General features: G+C 43.0%; 1 protein-coding gene across 2 annotated transcripts in view; it reads right to left on the bottom strand.

Moving 5' to 3' along the window:
- SRGAP1 (SLIT-ROBO Rho GTPase activating protein 1) overlaps positions 1-18,649 on the bottom strand; it is a 151,467-nt gene that overhangs the window by 120,225 nt on the left and 12,593 nt on the right. The gene's annotated exons all lie outside the window — the stretch shown is intronic.

Raw genomic sequence — 18,649 nt, 5'->3', positions numbered from 1 at the left:
ATAAGATGACTTATTTCCCTTTGAGAAACAGCCCTTAAAGATAGACATCTCAGAGTTACTACAGAAAAGTAGAACCTGTCCAGGTATCACAAAATTTTTACTTCTTAGATCCCCCAAAAATTCACCAGCCCAATCAAATCCAGATGGCATAAAAGTAATAAAAAATCACATAACTTGAGTAAAAGTGAAAACTATACATGAACCAATCTCTCTCCATGTGAATGCCATATCTGGGGAGAAGACTTGCACAGAGCACATGCAACTGACTCGAGTCGGTAAGCACACTCTTACCCATGTCCCAGGATAACACCAGACCATAATTTGGACTAAAGAGAATAAAAATCTGTTACTGAATTAAAAGCACTGAAACCAAGTCAAGTACTAGGAAGTAAACTCTAGAATTTTTAGATCAGCTTGACCGTCATAACAAGACAGTCAGGATACTGTTTCATCAGCTCTGGGGCAAAGTGAGCTTGCATGTTCCCACTACATAGCATAACAAATGTAGGTCATTTGCCATCAGACTGGGGGACAAGAGGCTGGAGGGCAGCCCCACAGAAAGGGATCTGGGGGTTCTGGCTGACAGCAAGCTGAACAGGAGCCAGCAGCGTGCCCTGGCAGCCAGGAGGGCCACCCGCACCCTGGGGTGCATCAGGCCCAGCACTGCCAGCCGGGCGAGGGAAGGGATTGTCCCGCTCTGCTCTGCGCTGGGCGGCCTCACCTCCAGCACTGTCTGCGGTTTGGGTGCCACAACACAAGAAGGGCATGAAACTGTTGGAGAGTGTCCAAAGGAGGGCTACAAAGGTGGTGCAGGGTCTAGAGGGGAAGATGTATAAGGCTGAGGCCCCTTCGTTTGTTCAGCCCAGAGCAGAGCAGGCTGAGGGGAGGCCTCATGGCGGCCTGCAGCTCCCTCACGAAGGGAGCGGAGGGGCAGGCGCTGAGCTCTGCTCTCTGGGGACAGCGACAGGACCCGAGGGAATGGCATGGAGCTGTGAAAGGGGAGATTCAAAGTCCCCTGAGAGAGCGGTCAGGCACTGGAACAGGCTCCCCAGGGGAATAGTCATGCCACCAAGCCTGTCACAGTTCAAGAAGCATTTGGACAATGCTCTCAGACAGATTTAATTTTGGTGGTCCTGTGTGGAGCCAGGAGTTGGACTCGATGATCCTTGTGGGTCCCTTTCAACTTGGGATGTTCAATTCTATTTTATTCCTACAGGTAGGACTTGCATAAAAAGCACAGGCTTAGCCCACTCTCTGAAGATTTACTGCAAACAAGGTGATCATCTTTTAAATGAGATTAAAAAGATATGCACTCTATCGTATCAAAATCAGATGCGTAACCCCAAACTGCATAGCGGTTATGGCAGGAAGCTCTGGTTTTGCTGGTAAAACCCAGTGAAACACTACCAGGAAGATCACCTTGCAAATCAGCACAGACAGGGTGTGTGTGTGGCGGGAGGGGGGGGGGGGGCAGGGGCGGAAATCTGAGATTTTATTTAATTGAAGTATTATGAAGTTTAAATTAAGGAAAAATAAATATTTTTAATCCTCTACAGCTTCAACAATATTTTCAGAGTCAAAATTCAAGGGTTCTTCTGTGTCTTTCACATAATTCATCAATAGCTTAATTCATTCAGATTAGAGAGAAAAGTGTAATACCAAAAGACACTGAAGTCTAATGCAACATATGTATTATTTTTCTCAACTTCGCTGAGGTAGAACTTTTAATTACTGTAACATATTAACCCTTAATCTTTGGGAGTTCGCTCTACAACTATTCTCTCGTAAGAGTTTAAAAATGGAATCGGGGGCATACAGTCTTACTGTATTAAAGGGAAACAATTTTGTCTTGCAGTGCTTTTGGCATCACAATACATCCATTAGCAATTGCTGATTTAAGCTTTTAACAGTGACTACAGCCATATCAATTTGTGACGCTGACCTCTATTTTTCTGAATGAATTAAGAGGAAGAGAAAAACGTGGCTTCCACTGAGCTCCCATTCCAGCACAGGAAATCCTGTGTGGTTAGATACAGTATGTGTCGTGCTCAGAGGTTTCATTCTGCTCCCCTTTAAAAGCCAACATTAGCAGCATGTCACAGGAAATTCTTCCTTATTTTCAGTAGTTCATAGGACAAGGCTTCTTTGGAAACAAGGTCAGCATGAATAGAGCATTGCTTCCTTATCGCTGCTAAGCAGCTGTGTTGAGGATGCAAGACACAACACTGCACCCTGTCCCTGAATACCTCTTTTCATAAACTTCAAGCATATTCAGCTCCAGCAGTTAGAAGTTCCTTTGTGCTTTTTTATTTTGAGAGCTTTATAACACACGCTTTCCAAAAATATTTCTTTAAAAATGCACTCAGCTAGCTTTAAGGTTAATCTCCACCAAACAAACAAAAAAATCAATATTAAGCTACCTTCAAACAGCCAGTACCACACAGCAAGGTGGAGAAAGAAATGAGGTCTTTCTTGAGACAAGGTGATGAAAGACGAAGTTACAAGCACAGAGGTTTGGCCACCACTTCAGGAAGTATGAGGCCCAATTCTAGCCCCTGCTGCAACACACCCCTTTTGAGGTAGTATTGGAAATCTCTTGCTCTTTGCCGCTCCTCCTTAAAGTTCTGGCTGTAAATAGTCTTGAACTTAATACGCAACTTATGAAGGAATCATATGCTTAAAGACTGAAAGTAAATTCCAGTTCTTCCTGATACAGAACAGTTGCTTAGAAATCACGCAACCAATTTTCTGCATTCTTTGTACCAGTGTGCAAAGCAACCAAATGACAACAATCCAACCCGGTGAGTATATCGTCAAGTACTCTGATGAATAAGGTATTGCTAATTTCCCTCTGGAGAATGCTTTAAAAGGTTTGCCTTGATAATAACTGCAGTACCTGAAATACTTGTATTTATTTGTTCCCTATTTCTGAAAGGAAGTACAGGGATGGAGGGAAATGAGCTTAAAAGCAGAAGCAGTTTATCAGTCAGAACTGTCTAACTGGTAACACACACCAAACACCTCCAGAACACAGGCAGACCTTTAAAACTTAAATGCTTAACACCCCCCCTCCACTGCCACCAGACAGACAGCAGGCAAGGCTCAGCCCCTGCAGAAAGACAAACAAATCCATTCACTGTTCTTGGCAGGGAGAGATGCAGAGGCAGCACGCTTGGTCTCACAGTGCTCTTTATTTGATGAAGAATTTAGGTGGAAGAGCTGTGAGGTGAGCCTCTGCCAGCATTTCTCAGGCAAGAAGATAGCAACAGCAATCTTTGAGACACAGGATGCACACTGAATGAACACTAAAGAAGGGAAGCATCACAGAGCAGTGAAAAAGGGTCCCAGCAGTTAAAATAAATTGTAGGTTGAGACACACAGCAACAGGCAGCACCCTGACTGCACTGCATTTCAATCCCTTTTGAGTCGAACAACTGTGCAAACATTTTCCAGAAGAGATTCATATAGATATATATGAGATACATATATATATAGTCTATATATATATGCACACATATATATAGACATATCTATATTACAAATTTAAGCTTTTTGTCAACAGTTTTGTCTTCCTACTTTTCTGACTGTGGTCACCTCCCACCAGACCAGGTTGCCCAAAGCCCCATCCAGCCTGGCCTTGAGCACCTCCAGGGATGGGGCATCCACAGCCCCTCTGGGCAGCCTGTGCCAGGGCCTCACCATCTTCATAGTAAAGTGTTTCCTCCTAACATCTTATCTAAATCTCCTCCCGTTTAGTTTAAAATCATTCTACCTTGTCCTATCACTATTTGCCTACGTAAAAAGTCGCTCTTCATCTTTTTTATAAGCCCCCTTTAAGTACTGAAAAGGTGCAATGAAGACTCACTGGAGCCTTCTCTTCTTCAGGCTTGAACATCCCCAGCTCTCTGTCTTTCTTCATAGGGGAAGTGCTTCAGCCCTCCGAACCTTCATGGCCCTCCTCTGGACCTGCTCTAACAGATCCTCAACCTTCTTATGCTGGGAGCCCAAGACCTGGATGCAGTACTCCAGGTGAGGCCTCACAAGGGCAGAGCAGGGGGGCACAATCCCCTCCCTTGAGCTGCTGGCCACTCCTCTGTTCATGCAGCCTGGGATGTAGTTGGCTTAATGGGCTGCAAGCGCACACTGCCGGCTCATGTCAAGCTTTTCAGTCAACACAGCCCCCAAGTCCTTCTCCACATGGCTGCTCTCAATGAGTTTTTCTCCCAGTCTGTACTTGCACTTGCCCTTGTTGAACCTCATGAGGTTCACATGGGCCCCCCTCTCAAGCTTTTCCAGGTCCCTCTGGATGCCATCCCTTCCTTCGGGTGTATTGACTGCACCGCTCAGCTTGGTGCCAGCTGCACACTTGCTGAGGGTGTACTCAATCCCACTGTCTATGTCAATTATGAAGATATTAAACAGTACTGGTCCCAAGACAGATCCCTGAGGAACACCACTTGTCACTGGCCTCCACCTGAACATAGAGCCATTGACCGCAACTCTCGGGATGCAGCCTCCCAGCCAAGTCCTTATCCAATGAACAGACCACCCTTCAAATTTATCTCTCTCCAATTAAGAGATCAGGATGTGATGTTGTGGGGGACTGTGTCTAAGGCCTTACAGAAGTCCAGACAGATCATCACAGCCAGACAGACCATCACAGAAGGCCACCAGATTGGTCAGGCATGATTTGCCCTTGGTAAGACATGCTGTCTGTCTCAGATCGGTTCCTTGTCTTGCATGTGCCTTAACACTACTTCCAGGAGGATCTATTCCATGATCTTACCAGATACAGAGGGAAAAGGAAAAAAATGAAAATAGAAATCCTATACTGTTCTGGGTTTGGTAAATATTCAGAAGCCATTTTACAAGCTACAAAAAAAGTTACCACAGAGTCTGCTGTATATCAAGTTGCAAACTCAATTTTGAAAGCATATTCTAAAATAGGAGTTGCAAAGGATAAATGAGTAACATTTTAAAGCACTAAAATAGTAAGGAAATGCACACAGAATCACTTCGGACATCTAAATGGGTAATCAGCAGAACATTCCCATGACACCAGGGCAATGCAGATGAGGTTCATTCTGCAGTGCAAATAACAACAAATTGGCTTTGCCCTAATGTGCAGTGTAGTCTTCAACTTTCCAGCTGATGTCCTTCCTTACAAAAAAGGAAAGTTGCTCTTCAGGCATCCAAAGCTTCAGCCAACCCATTTTTTTTCAGGAGGTTGATGTTACCTTGAACCTCAATATAATTTACAAAGCCAGCACTTTTAGTTTAATGCCTTATTTCCTGTGGGATAACTATTTGGATAGATTTTCCTTTAATCGTAATATAAGGCTAAAAAACAGAGGAAAACAACAACACATAAGCCACACTCAACCCCTTAGATCTTTTAACAGTGTTTTCGAATTTGTTGTTACATCCAACTGCAGCCATATCTGAAACTAGACAACAGAAAGGTCTATATGGTCAAACTGGTCTGTGTCCTACAGATCTAAGTGTACCAGGAACTACTCCCTCAACACAGCATACCGTACTCCAGCATGTTTTCCTTTAGGTTTTACTTATTCTTAGAAATATGACATGTGCAAAGCAAGCCACAAAACAGCACCTTAAAATTAGGCTCAACAAGTGTTGGTTATACTCATGGACACATCCATAGGATCCTTTAACTCCAATGCATCTGACAGGGAGAGACCTTGATTCCTTTCCATCTGTGAGGTTAAATTGCAGCTGAAAAGAGGGCTGAGGTGGTACTTCAGTTCCATCAGTGACTATGGAAAATCCGAGGCCATTCTCTTTCAGCATTACTCAGACTTGGAATTTAATATGACCAGTGCCTGACAAGTTCTCTGACGGCCTTATTTTCTGTAGGTGGTGGGGGTCCCAGGGTGCTGAAATGACCGAGTCAGAACAGCCCTTCCATCAAGAGGCATCCATGCTTATGGTCTGACCACTCCAAGCGCTGCAGGTAAGTGATATGACACACTGTAGGACTGCCTGGCACAAGGGCTGCTGAAGCAGCTATGGCTATTCTCAGCGCTTGCCCAGGACACTTCCACCAAGCAGTGGAGCAGTGAGGCTTTGATTCAAGTCACTTGAGTGTTATTCTCCGCTCCCTACTCCCAGACCTAAGAGCTCTGCAGTCCACAGCCCACTGAGGCTGATGACTTTTGTGCAAGGTTTCGAATTGTGAAGTTTGTATTGCTTGGCTCAAATACATTTATTGCTTAGTCTACCAGCACCTGTTAGATTAGAAACAAGAGGAAAAAGCTTCTGCCTGAGTCATATACAGCATAAGCTACACTGACATCATGATAAATGCAGACTAGCTGTGAGAAAGGAAACTACCAGTCTAGAAACTGCCCCCACTGCCCAAACAGGACGCAGCTACCAGGAAGTCACTACTGACAAATTTTAATGATTTACATTACGTTTGTCGAGGGATTATTTGCATGTAGTACACTGTAAGACAGGAAGGGAAAAAATAAAGCTCACTAGAGCACAGCCCAAGCAAGGCAGCAGAAAGCATGACTGCTGAAGCAAGGGGACATTGACTGGAGTCATTAAGAATGACTAGTTGCTCGAGTGACCCGGCTTTAGGTCAGTGTCAAATTCCTCTGGGTTCTTTCAGCATCACAGAAATCATCAATATTCATCTCTTTTCTGGCAAGAAGTCTCATTCTTCAGATTCCCCCGTTAACTGAGTAATGCAGGCAGAAGAAAGTTGAAATTTTTTTTTGGAACAGTCAGACCCATCCCTCTGCAAATGATTTTCATCTTATGGGAGAATCATCCCTCCTTTTCAGTTCCATCTTTGGCACAGAAAAATTTAATTCTAGTGGTTGCAAGCCAAAGTACATTACCAGGCTCATTACCTCTCGCATGTAGAGATAGCCTCTTTTTAACTTAAACCTGCCTGGCTGAGACATTCCATGTAGCAACAGACTCTGGGGCCAGATGAAGGGACAAAATGGACACACAAACATTCATGTACTCAGAGAGCTATGAAATTTGTGGTGCAACAGGCCATTCAGAAGTCACAGAGGGCCCCGAGGGAGCGAGGGGGGCAGAAAAGTCCCGCTGGAGCACATGAGGCTAAGCAGCAGGCAGCTTTCAGTTGGATAAGGAGGACCAAAAAAAAAACCATAAAAACAACACACACACACCACCCTCACATCCTAATATTAAAGTACAAATTCTAAATGTTGTGGGGTGAATCATTCAGCAAGTCTCCATAGAGGCCTGATATTTCCTGTCCAGGAACAAGCATCCATTTCTTCACTGTGGTCAGTTGAATTTTAAGGGTTCCCTTGCCAGCGGTAAACTGATCTGTCACAGGCCACAAAGGATCCTATACAACAGAAATCAGCTTTATTGCTCTTCATTGTTCTTTCAAGCAAGAACTATTTTAATCTTACCAGAACTTTCGTCAGGCTGCCAACAAACATGCAGGCCATTTGTATGGAGGCTTTCACCTCACCATCCCAAAAAAGGAGGAGAACCATAGTTAATACTTTGAAGAAGCGATTCTGTTTAAAGACGAAACAAAACGCACATTCACGTTGCCAAGAAGAAGGATTTGGAAGATTTACTCACTAGCTCTAAAACCTTATATTTTTATAGCACGAAGAGTAAGGCATATGGTACCTGATAATCAAGTTACAGAACTCAGTGAGACAACTTGGCTGAACTCTGTCAATCTGCGTAAGGACACCTTAACATTTGAGAATTAAACTTAGAAACTGAGCAAATAATGCCCCTGATGTTTTTAACAGTGTACAGTCAAAGAGATTTTCCTCTAATGGAATTACAGAACAGAAGCATGCCTTGTTTAGCACGTTAACAAGCTTGCATTTACTGCTGTCAGCATTAGGCCTCCCAGTACAGCCGCCATCCACATAATCAATGAAAATAGTTTACAAAATGCCACTCTGGTATTAGTCAGACACTGTTATTCACCCAAGGCAAGATCGCTAAGTTTAGGAATAAGAGTAGCATTTTTCAGCATGGAAACTGGTTTGTCGACAGCTATTCTTCTCCTGCACAAAACCTTCAACAATGCCAGCTCAGAGCAACAGTAGACTCATTTACTGGCGGGAGAAAAGGCGCCCCTTTGTACCAGCAGTTTTGTGCCCTTTCAATAGCAGCTCCGGTGGTAGACTGGTGTGGACAATTGCAGTGACCATCTGTGACCACGAGACAGTTCGATAGCTGCAGGACTAACTGAGGTTCAACATCGCCACATCTTGCCCTGCTGAGTCTTTCATACTGCTTTGAAAAACTTAATGAAAATGGATACATTCAGAGCTGAATAAAAAGAGGTCTCGGCAGGCTTGACCCTAAATCTAAACAATGGAACTGTAATGCCAGCACCATTGTAACAACACGACAGATGTAGGTCGTGCTAGCTTTCATCTGTAGCTGTGACTGATAGCTTGCAATTTGCTGACAAGATGTATAAAGTTTCCATTTTCATTTGGTTTGTAGGCATGAATTTCTAGGGTTCAATTAAGATGGAAGATGCACAGATTTTATTTTGTTGTTGTTGTTCCCAGAGAAAATTCTTGTGAAGACAATAGTCAGTGTGTGTGACTGACCTAGGGACATTCTTGTCCTAAATCTACCCTGCAGAACTTATTCCAGAATTATTCAGCGGAAGATCAGTTTTAAAAGTTTACTGAGGAATAGCACCAAATTAACCAAAGAGGTTAATTCACAAAATCTTTAGTATCAGGTCCAGATTTCAATAGCTATGTACTAGTACTTGCGTGTTTGCTTTAATTATGTAATCTAAGTTGCATTATATTTAGTTAATTAGCTCTATAAATCCATCCATCCTAAGCACATGTTCTCTGATGGTACATCTGCACCACACATTCTGTCCTATTTGGATCAACGTGAGGAATTGATTTTAAATCGGAGAGCCAGGGAAAAACAAACAGACAAAATCTCCTAATCCACACAGATGACTTGAAGAGCAGTTACAGGGAGTTTTACATGAGACATTAATTCTTCTCAGGTCTCTCTGGAAAGATGCAGAGCAGTTTGAGGAACTATCCAACAGCAGCACAGCTAGCTTGTGTTAGGGCTGCCCTTGTCCGACAAAATGTCTCCAGAAGAGCATCAGAGAGACATCAAGACATAACAGCAATCGGTTCTTAAGTTCCCCTGAATTTGTAGGCCACCCGCTTTCTTTGTATCCCCCTGTGTGTTTGGATGGGTGAGCAATGAAAAGTTGACAGACCTTGAATGAAGAGGTTCAAGGTCTTTCTCTTTTCTCTTCCTTGAATGAATATACAAGGACATCAGGAAAGTTTCCTGGGTCTTCCTCGTTCTCCAGTAGGAATAGTAAGTGGTACCATTTTGCACAGAAATGTTTCCCAGGCTGAAGGCAAGCTTTAAGACAGCAGTTAAAAGACTCGGGCAATCTTTAGCCGTTTTGGCTCATGGGAACAAATTTGCATTTCATTTCAAAAATAAAGAATAAAAAGTTATTTCCTAAAAATGCTTTACTGTGTGGAACAGGTTGCCCAGACAGGCTGTAGTCTCCCTCCTCGGAGATATTCTAAAGCCATCTGGACATGATCCTGAGCAGCGTGATCTAGGTGGACATGCTTGAGCAGGGGTGGGGTTGGACCAGATGAAGTCCAGAGATGCCTTCCAAACCGACATTATATGATTCTGTGAAAAATAAAAGCACATATTTAAGCAAAATTAGGCCCCATTTTTTCCCTCCATCTCTTGTCCAAAGGAGAGGGGGACAGAGGAATAAGAAATTTACATGAGATGGCTAGGAAAATTTTAGTAACTAAGTTAAAAGAATTTTTCAGCTCAGCAGAGTCTTTGAATGTGCTCATGCAATGTATTTTCACTTCATTAAGCACATAATACCATCATTATATAAGAAGAATTCCCGTATCCCAATCTCATTTAAGCTGGTAGCAGGAGCATTTTGGGGCAAAAGCACCTCTGGCCAACCAGGAGAGGAGTGCTTTCACTCTGGAACAACAAGGGAGGGAGACAACTCATAATCTAATGAGGAATTAGCAGACCAGGACGATAAGCACAGCAGCTGATGTGATATGGATGAGACCCTGTAATCAACTAAACAGGACTGAAGGGGGGCTACCTCAAGCACAAGCACAGAAATAAGAGAACACCTACAGAACAGTATCGTGGGGGAGGCCCTCATACCTATTTTGTGAAATCAGCATGCCTGTGATGCCTCTCTGAAGTGCCTGTACAATAACATATGCAGCACAGGCAATGAAGAGGGCGAGTTAGAGGTCTGATGTAGTTGTGGGGTGATAATCCCATCAGCATCACAGAGATGCAGTAGGATGGCTCACACAACCAGAGTACCACAATGGGTAAGTGAAAAACACCTTGTGAAGGACAGGTAGGATAGCAAGACGAGGGAGTTGCCCCTTATATGAGCAAACAGTGGAATGCATGGAGCTCTGCCTTGGGACAGGTGCTGAGCCAAGCTGGGACCTTATGAGAGAGTATTAGTGGGCAGACCAACACAGGCAACCTTGTGGTCGCTGTCTGCCACAGACTGCCTGATAAAGAAGTGGAAGATGAGGCCTTCTTCAGGCATCTGGAAAAAACATGTTTACCTGCTCTAGTCTTCATGGGGTACTTCACAGGATAACCATCCTGGAATGTACGGGAAAGGCAACACAGCATGGCAAAAGCAATTCAGGAATTCTCTCGAGCACACTGATGATAACTTTCTGACAAGGGTGATTAAAGAGGCAGTGAGGTGAGAGGTCTGTGGAACCTTGTGAATAAGGAAGAACTAAGCCAGGGATGTGAAGGCTGGGACAGTCCCAGCTGCAATGACCATGAGATGGTGGAGTTCAAGATCCTATGAGGACAGAACAAGACAAATAGACCGCTGCCGAATGGAGCAGGGAACATGGTGATGAAGAACAGAGACAATGCTGAGGTACTCAGTGTCATCTTCTCCTTAGTTTTTACTGGTAGGACTTGCCTTCAGCAACCTCAGCTTCCAGAGACCATTGGGAAAGTCATAAGTAAGACTTACCCTTGGTACAAGAGGACCAGGCTGGAAAACATTCAAGCAAACTGGATTTAGGTAAGTCCACTGGTCCTGATGGGATGCATTCATGAGTGCATGAGCTGGCCAATGTGATCACAAGGACATTCCTGATTATCTTTGAAAGGTCATAGCTAGTGTGAGAATTTCCTGAGGAATAAAAAAAATGCAAATGTGATTCCTATCTTCAAAGAGAAAAAGGAAAATGATCCAGGGAACTACAGCTCAGCCAATTTCACCTTGATCCTGGGGAAGGTTAAGGAGCAAATAATTCTGGAAATTACTTCTAAACATACTAAGGACAAGAAGGTGATTGTGAGTAGTCAGTATACATTTACAAAAGAAAAATCAGGCCTGACCAACTTGATAGTCTTCTAAAATGAGATCACTGACTTGGCAGATGAGGGAAGAACAGTGGATGTTAACTTGATTTCAGTAAGGCTTTCAGCATTGTCCTCTACAATATCCTCACTGAATGAAAGTAGAGGCTAGATGAATGCACAGTGAGGTGGACTGAAAACTGGTTGAACTATCAATCTCAAAGGCTTGTGATTACCAACATGAAGTCCATCTGAAGGCCAGTCACTAGTGGTGTACCCCAGGGAGTGATATTGTGGCCAGTACCGTTCAACATCTTCATTAATAGCCTGGACAATTAGCAGAGAGCACCCTCAGCAAGTCTGCAGATGAGACAAAATTGCAAAGAGCAATTCCACCACGTGGTTGTGCTGCCATTCAGGGGGACTTCAACAGGCTGGAAAAATGAACAAACAGGAACCTCATGAAGTACAAAAAAGGGAAATACAAAACCCCATACCTGGGAAGGAATAGCCCCAGGCATCAGTACACACTGGGGGCCAACTAGCTGGACAGCAGCTTATTAAAAAAAATAAAAAAAGTCTTAAGGGTCCTGGTGAACACCAAGCTGACTGTGAGCCCACAACGTGATCTTATGGCAAAAAAGGCCAACAGTCTCCCATATTGCGCTAGGAAGGCACTGCCAGCAGGTCGAGCATGTTGATCCTTCAGCTCTAGCCTGCACTGTTGAGATCACACCTGGAGTACCATGTCTATGGGCATACCAGAGCAAGTCCAGCAAAGGGACGGACACAAAGGCAATTGAAGCACTGGAAAATCTGACATAACAGGGTGAGGTTGAGAGAGCGGGGACTGTTCATCCAGGAAAAGAGAAGGCTTAAGGGGATCTCACCAATATGAAATAATATATGATGGGGGCTGGAGACGGGCAGTATGGATGATGAAGCCAGACTCTTCTCAGTGATAGACAGGGAAAGGACAAGAAGCAGTGGCCATTAACTGATATTTAGGGAAGAAAAAAAAAAAGACCTTTTAAATTTTCACTCTTGAGTTAGTAGTACCTCCTTTATGTGAGGTTTACCTTACTGATTCCTGTGACAAACAAGGACCAGTCATGGTCAAGCCAGGTAACAGGAGGAGTCATTTAGAAGCACATTCTATAAATGCACTGAATTGTCTCTGCCTCTCCTTCCTGGTGAATGCTCCCACATGCCAGCTGAGGTTGTTCCAAGGGGAGTGTGGACAATAGCTTTATCCTGCAAATTAATTACCTGTATGGGATGCAGCAAAGGGGATGCAAGATAGCAGGAGATTTAAACAAGTCTGCAGTAGAGTGTTACTGCCATACACCCTTTGCACCTCCGCAAGTAAGATGCACTGTGTTCTGCACTGAAAATGGAGTTTACCATTCACCCAATAAATCTGGAATGTTAATACTTTTAAAGCAGCCCACAAAAGAAAGTTTTAAGTGATGAAGATCGTATCAGTTACTTAATAGAAAGGGCTATGCCTTTCCTTTCCAGAAACCCAACCACAAGTCCTTTGAAGTCAATGGCAGCTTTCCCCTCAATTTAGCGAGTTTTGATTAGGTCCTTTTAAAGAGACATTATGGATTTTGCTCTGGAAAGCACTCTCTTGATAGGAAGGAATGAGCAGGAGGCTACAAAGTACCCAAAGAGAGGGGTAATTAGCGAAATGGAGCATCTCAAGCCATGTTCCAGAGCTCTTCTACCCAAACAACAAGCAGAATCAATGACTTCAAAAAACAGCTGCCTTTTGTCATTGTTGGATTTGGCATCTGAACTGCAGAGGACAGGCATGGACAGATGACCAAAGCTTCATCACAACCCTCTTTAAGGTGTTCCTTTAAAAAAACTGATTTAAGACAGGAGATTATTCCGTGTCTAATTGCATACAATAAACCTGTAAACATTAGATAAGCATGTACAAAATAAAAACTATTTCACATCTGCTAGGCTTCCTCTTAACAACATCTGATGTATTTTTGTATTTTGTCTTTTAAACAATTTTTGTATTTTGTTTTTTATGTATTCTAGTTTGTATTTTTGCCACAGGTCATTTCAGGTATGAGAAAATTTTAAACCTCCTAAGTATTATTCCTTAAGGCTACCAGTTTTAAAATTTGCTTAGACTATGCATAAGGTCTTCAAAACCCCTGCAACACAGTGCAACAACATATACCCCTCAGACAATACCAGAAAAGATTTGTCATTGTTCATGTTTAAAGGAAATACATTGTATTTAGCTCATACAAACTCAGTACAAGGATGAGTAAAAGAGGAATGTAATTTCAAAGCATGCACAGACCAAAACCAAACCAAACCAAACCAAAAAACACAAACAAAACAGCAAAAGCAAACTGCTATTAATTTTACATTGCCATATAGGTATTTACTGTATGAAAAATTAAAGAAAAACCCCAAACCAAACCACTGAAAGAGTTGAAAAATATTTCCTTTAAATATCTTGACTTGGATATGCACGGACGTGGAGAAGGGGAATCTTATTTTAAGAGTTTCCAAACTAAAAATGACTGGTTTATTGTAAACTCGGCACTTAACTTTGTAAACAGTTGTGCTTTTTCCAAACTTCCTCCACCCCATCCATTCTTTTATTTATCTGAGTTAATGCAAGTTTCTCTTGCACAAAGCAAAAAAGAATGAAATTGAAACTCCTATCCTAGTTAAAGGTTTCTTTGTTCTATTAAGAACCTTACTTGACTGCTCAACACTATTGCCCAGAAGAACAATACATATTTATATCTCAATTCCCCTCACGGGAAGAGAGTCCATTTGGAGCCCTACAGTAGATATAACTGGCTTGAGCACAAAATACTGTTAAAAAAATGCGTTAATCTAAACTTTCTTCCTTAACCACGGAAAGGGTTGGGTTGGAAGGGCCCTTAAAGCCCACCCAGCTCCACCCCCCTGCCATGGGCAGGGACACCTCCCACCAGACCAGGTTGCCCAAAGCCCCATCCAGCCTGGCCTTGAGCACCTCCAAGGGATGGGGCATCCACAGCTGCTCTGGGCAGCCTGTGCCAGGGCCTCACCACCCTCACAGTAAAGAATTTCTTCCAAATATCTAATCTAAGTCTCCTCTCTTTTAATTTAAAGCTTTTTCCCCTTGTCCTTTCACTACACCCTCTGATAAAGCGTCCCTCCCCAGCTTTCCTGTAGGCCCCCTTTAGGTACTGGAAGGCCACTATAAAGTCTCCACAGAGCCTTCCCTTACGGGTCTCAAATCTAACACTCCACGCTCTATACCCACTTATCTTTACCCTTCTAACATTTTGAACATTTACATTTGTGTGCAACTGCTTCCTGTACCAGCTCATGAGGTTGTGGAGAGGGTGAAACTAGAGACTGTAAGAGATGGAGTTACGCAGATACAGGCATAGTGTAAAAATACACCGCAGAACTGGTGCTACCACCTATGAGACTGCTGCAAACAAATGGGACTTCCACTGACAGCTGTATTTCTCAGAAACGTACCGCTGGTACTCAGTGGCAAGAGGACAAGACACATAGGACAGCAGCTTTCTGACAGGCTACAGATTTGCATGCAAAATAAAAATGACCAGCAACCCCACCCCACTAAACATAAAACCAGAAGTTCCTTTTCCAGCTCACCTTTCCATAGACAAGCTGCTCACCTGAGCCTGCTGCTAACTGAGCTCTTTATCTTGCAGAATGGTAAGGAAGCACGAGACCAGTGGCATTTGGAAATTCCGTATCTGTGAGCCACTGACCACAACGGTGTCAGGCCTCTAAACACTGTCAGAAATTTGCAGCTATCTGTTGAAATAGTGGTGTTTGGTTCTGTCTGGGGGCATAATACAATCCAAGAGGCTCCCGAGGGAAACACCTTACAGCTCCTTGTGCATCTCTTGACCAAGCATGTTACTTTCCCACATATTCCAAGTATGATCACGTAATGGCCAGGTGTGTAGTCAGTAACGGGACAGCAAGTGCACGCAGAATCCAGCCATATAACATGGTGCACGTATGCCCTAATGATGTGACGTGCGTTTGAGGTCACACGACAACACTACCTGGTCGTGGCAAAAGAAGTGGTTTTAAAGCCAAGACAAAGTGGAGCACAAGGCAGAAAGGAAGATCTTTGTCACCAAATAAACAAAATCAAATTGTACTGGTAACTTGGCCCACATCCTGCTCCAAAATCTTACCTGGAGCAGCTCTCTGGATAGAGGTGATTCTGATGAACAGGGTCTGGCCTAAGGTCCACAGGTTGCCTATGTCTGCTCAAGGCTCCAAAGTATCATGACTATGGATTTAGGGAGTTGCATTTAAAATAAACAAACACAAATCACCACTTGCTGGTTAGCGATCAGTTTTACACAGACGCGCAATATTCAGCAACACTACCCATCACCAAAGTGAAAATGTTTAGGGAAACAGCCTGCCACATCTGTACAGTAATTCAGCAAACTTCTTTCAAATACAAGCACCAAGCTTTTTAATATTTACACAACTTTTGTTCCTGATGCAAATATTCTGCTCATTCACTCTTCCATGGAACGTTCATTCCATCAATATTGCAATTTCACAGCTAAACATATTAATAGGGTCATAAATATTCAGATTATGTAATGAAGGCAGAGAAAGCAGCCGATAAAATGCTGTTAACATTCATTTACAGGAGCTGGGAAGGCCCTGCCAAATGCTGCTTTACATAACAGGTCGTGACGCTCTGACTGCATTAAGCTTTCTGATCACTTTTCCTTTATCTGCTATGATTTTGAACACAATATGAGACAGTGCAGACTATCCGATGGATTTAGAAGTCCTTTCAAGCACACTAACATTTCAAAGGTTTAAAAGATTAAAATATCAAAAAGAACCTTGTGCTTACTATGTTTGTGCTTTTGCATTCTATAGCACAGACAGGAAAGCGAGATTCACATCGCTTAGCTCCCCAATTCACTGCCTGCAATAAGTTTTAAAAGTAAGTTAATTTATTGTACCATACTTTAATTGAGCTAGATGCTCAAAAAGAACAACATTCAGTGAATTTAAAACACCTCCATTACAGTTTTCAAAAGGCATCTTGAACACTATTGAGACACTGTAGTGCGTGTATAATCCCGGCAGTAATCTAAATTAATTTTATCTTGAGAGTTGCATCTGAATCAGATGACAGTTCTTGCTTTGCTTCAGTATCTTCTGTTATGCTTCCATATGTTTCAGTACATTCTCTGTTAGACTTACAAAACCAGGACTCCCAAAGCATGGGCCAGGTCCCACCAGCTCCCGAGCAAGCTTCAGCCTGACACGAGGCTGCAGGACTAGGTCAGGACGTTTGACTGTCTGAAGTGATGACTCACACTTTGATTCATTCCATTTGCATATTTCCATGCCAAAATTAAGCCCAATCCTGCAGACGTTTCTGGAGATTAGTAGCCCTAGGAAGGTTAAGAGCCCTGGTGAGGTCAACAAATTCATGTGTATAAAGTAAACAAGGCCGTGCAGAACAGGACACACACGGCAGCTACTATACTGCTTAGAGAAGCAATACCGCTTCATTCATCCCTCCAGCCCTGCACTCGTTAGCAACTATTCACAGCACTGAATGCCGTACAAAGCCTAATGCTTTAACTGACGGAAATTTTACAGCAGTAGGTCTCAAGCTTTCCTGTAGCCAAGGCTCGTTAGAGGGAATTGACACGTCTATACCCCACGGAGGAGTCTGAGCAGCACATACCAGCTCAGGCTACACCCCATCGGTGTGGGGAACAGCTTCCGTGATGCCCACGCCACCGGCTAGGAAACCACAAGGCTAAAGTAAACAGGACCTGACTAGTTACCAGATGTTGACAAAAATCTTAACCATTACCGGAAAAATAAAACTTGCAAAGGAAAACGCCAGTTTCATCAACGCTCGTTCAGCTCTGTTAACTCTGCACCAAATTGCAAGGCGCTCAGTACTTCCATTTGAGTGAGGAGACTTCAGTCACCTCCTGAACTCCTGCAGACCTAGCGACTCGTCAGTGCATTCAGTCCCCTGAAACGAAGACCTCTCTTCACTTCACATTAAATGCACTTGCCCAAGTTACAGTGCAGTTTTGTCCCAGCCTTGGAGAAAGAGAGGCTCAAAATGTGTGTTTTTTTTTTTTCTTTTTTTCCCCACAAGAATGTGTCTGCTTGCACAAGAATTACAGAAGAGGTGTCTTCCCAAAATCACAGACACCTGAGATGAGATTCAAAAGGGTACTTCCAACGTTATAAACACACTGTATGAATAATGACCCTTATGATCCCAGTAAGGGAGCTGAATCCCTGCTGCCCTACATAAGGTGTGAGTCGAAACTTAAAAATCTCTCTTTCAAAGCATCTTGCAAATAGGCATATAAGCAAGGCAGAAGTTCCCCAAATGGAAGTAACTATCATAGTAAATCCCATGATCTCACATACTACTGGTATCTTATTAACAGAGAAAAAATAGTAATTTCAGAGATGGCATCTAAAAAAACATTATCTAGAGTTAAACTTACTTTCAAATACCCTAACACAAGCAATGCTAAGAAGAAGAAAGCCACACGATGTCAAAAGCACATATGCTGCAAGTCTGATGTTAAAACTCAGAAAATAACACATTACACATAAAGTTAGGGCACTGAACTTTCTACTAAGCCTTCACACGCACTCCATCTCCTTGTTCACAGTATTTGTAATGCATTAGCTATTCATTTGATACGTCATTCCATTGCAATTAAAAAAAGGTAATCAAATGAATAGCTAGATAAATTACCTGGCAGCTTGGTGGAGCGCAGAAGAGAACTAGACACAAATTCTTCTTTCAAACACTAAATAAGCCAGTGTACAAATTCAGAAACATACCCAAATGGTCTTCTTAAATCCCCTTTTTAAATCAAGTAGGAGAGAATTTGGATATTTCCATCTTCTTGCCTGATCCTTAGCTACAGTACTTTGCACACAGCTGTTGAAACAACCTGACTTGGAGTAGTACGAGGGAAGAGCAGGCACGTTAATACACCTGGGTAAAGCCCAGCATCTGTAAGCACCCTGTCTGCCTGAGGTGCTGCCTGCTGTCCTGTGAAAAAGCTCTGCAACAGACCTAATCTGATCAACTGTCATAACCAATAAAGAGTTCTTCAGGATTTTTCTTCTTCCAACTATATTAACTGCACCGTAACCATTCAGCTCGCCCCTAAACCTCAACACATTCACTGTTGTTTGATTAACAACTGCAGATTTGCCT

This window comes from Cygnus atratus, chromosome 1, assembly GCF_013377495.2.
Source record: "Cygnus atratus isolate AKBS03 ecotype Queensland, Australia chromosome 1, CAtr_DNAZoo_HiC_assembly, whole genome shotgun sequence".
Lineage (NCBI taxonomy): Eukaryota > Metazoa > Chordata > Aves > Anseriformes > Anatidae > Cygnus > Cygnus atratus.
Note: the sequence above shows the minus strand (reverse complement) of the source record. Positions and strands in the feature narration are given on the sequence as shown.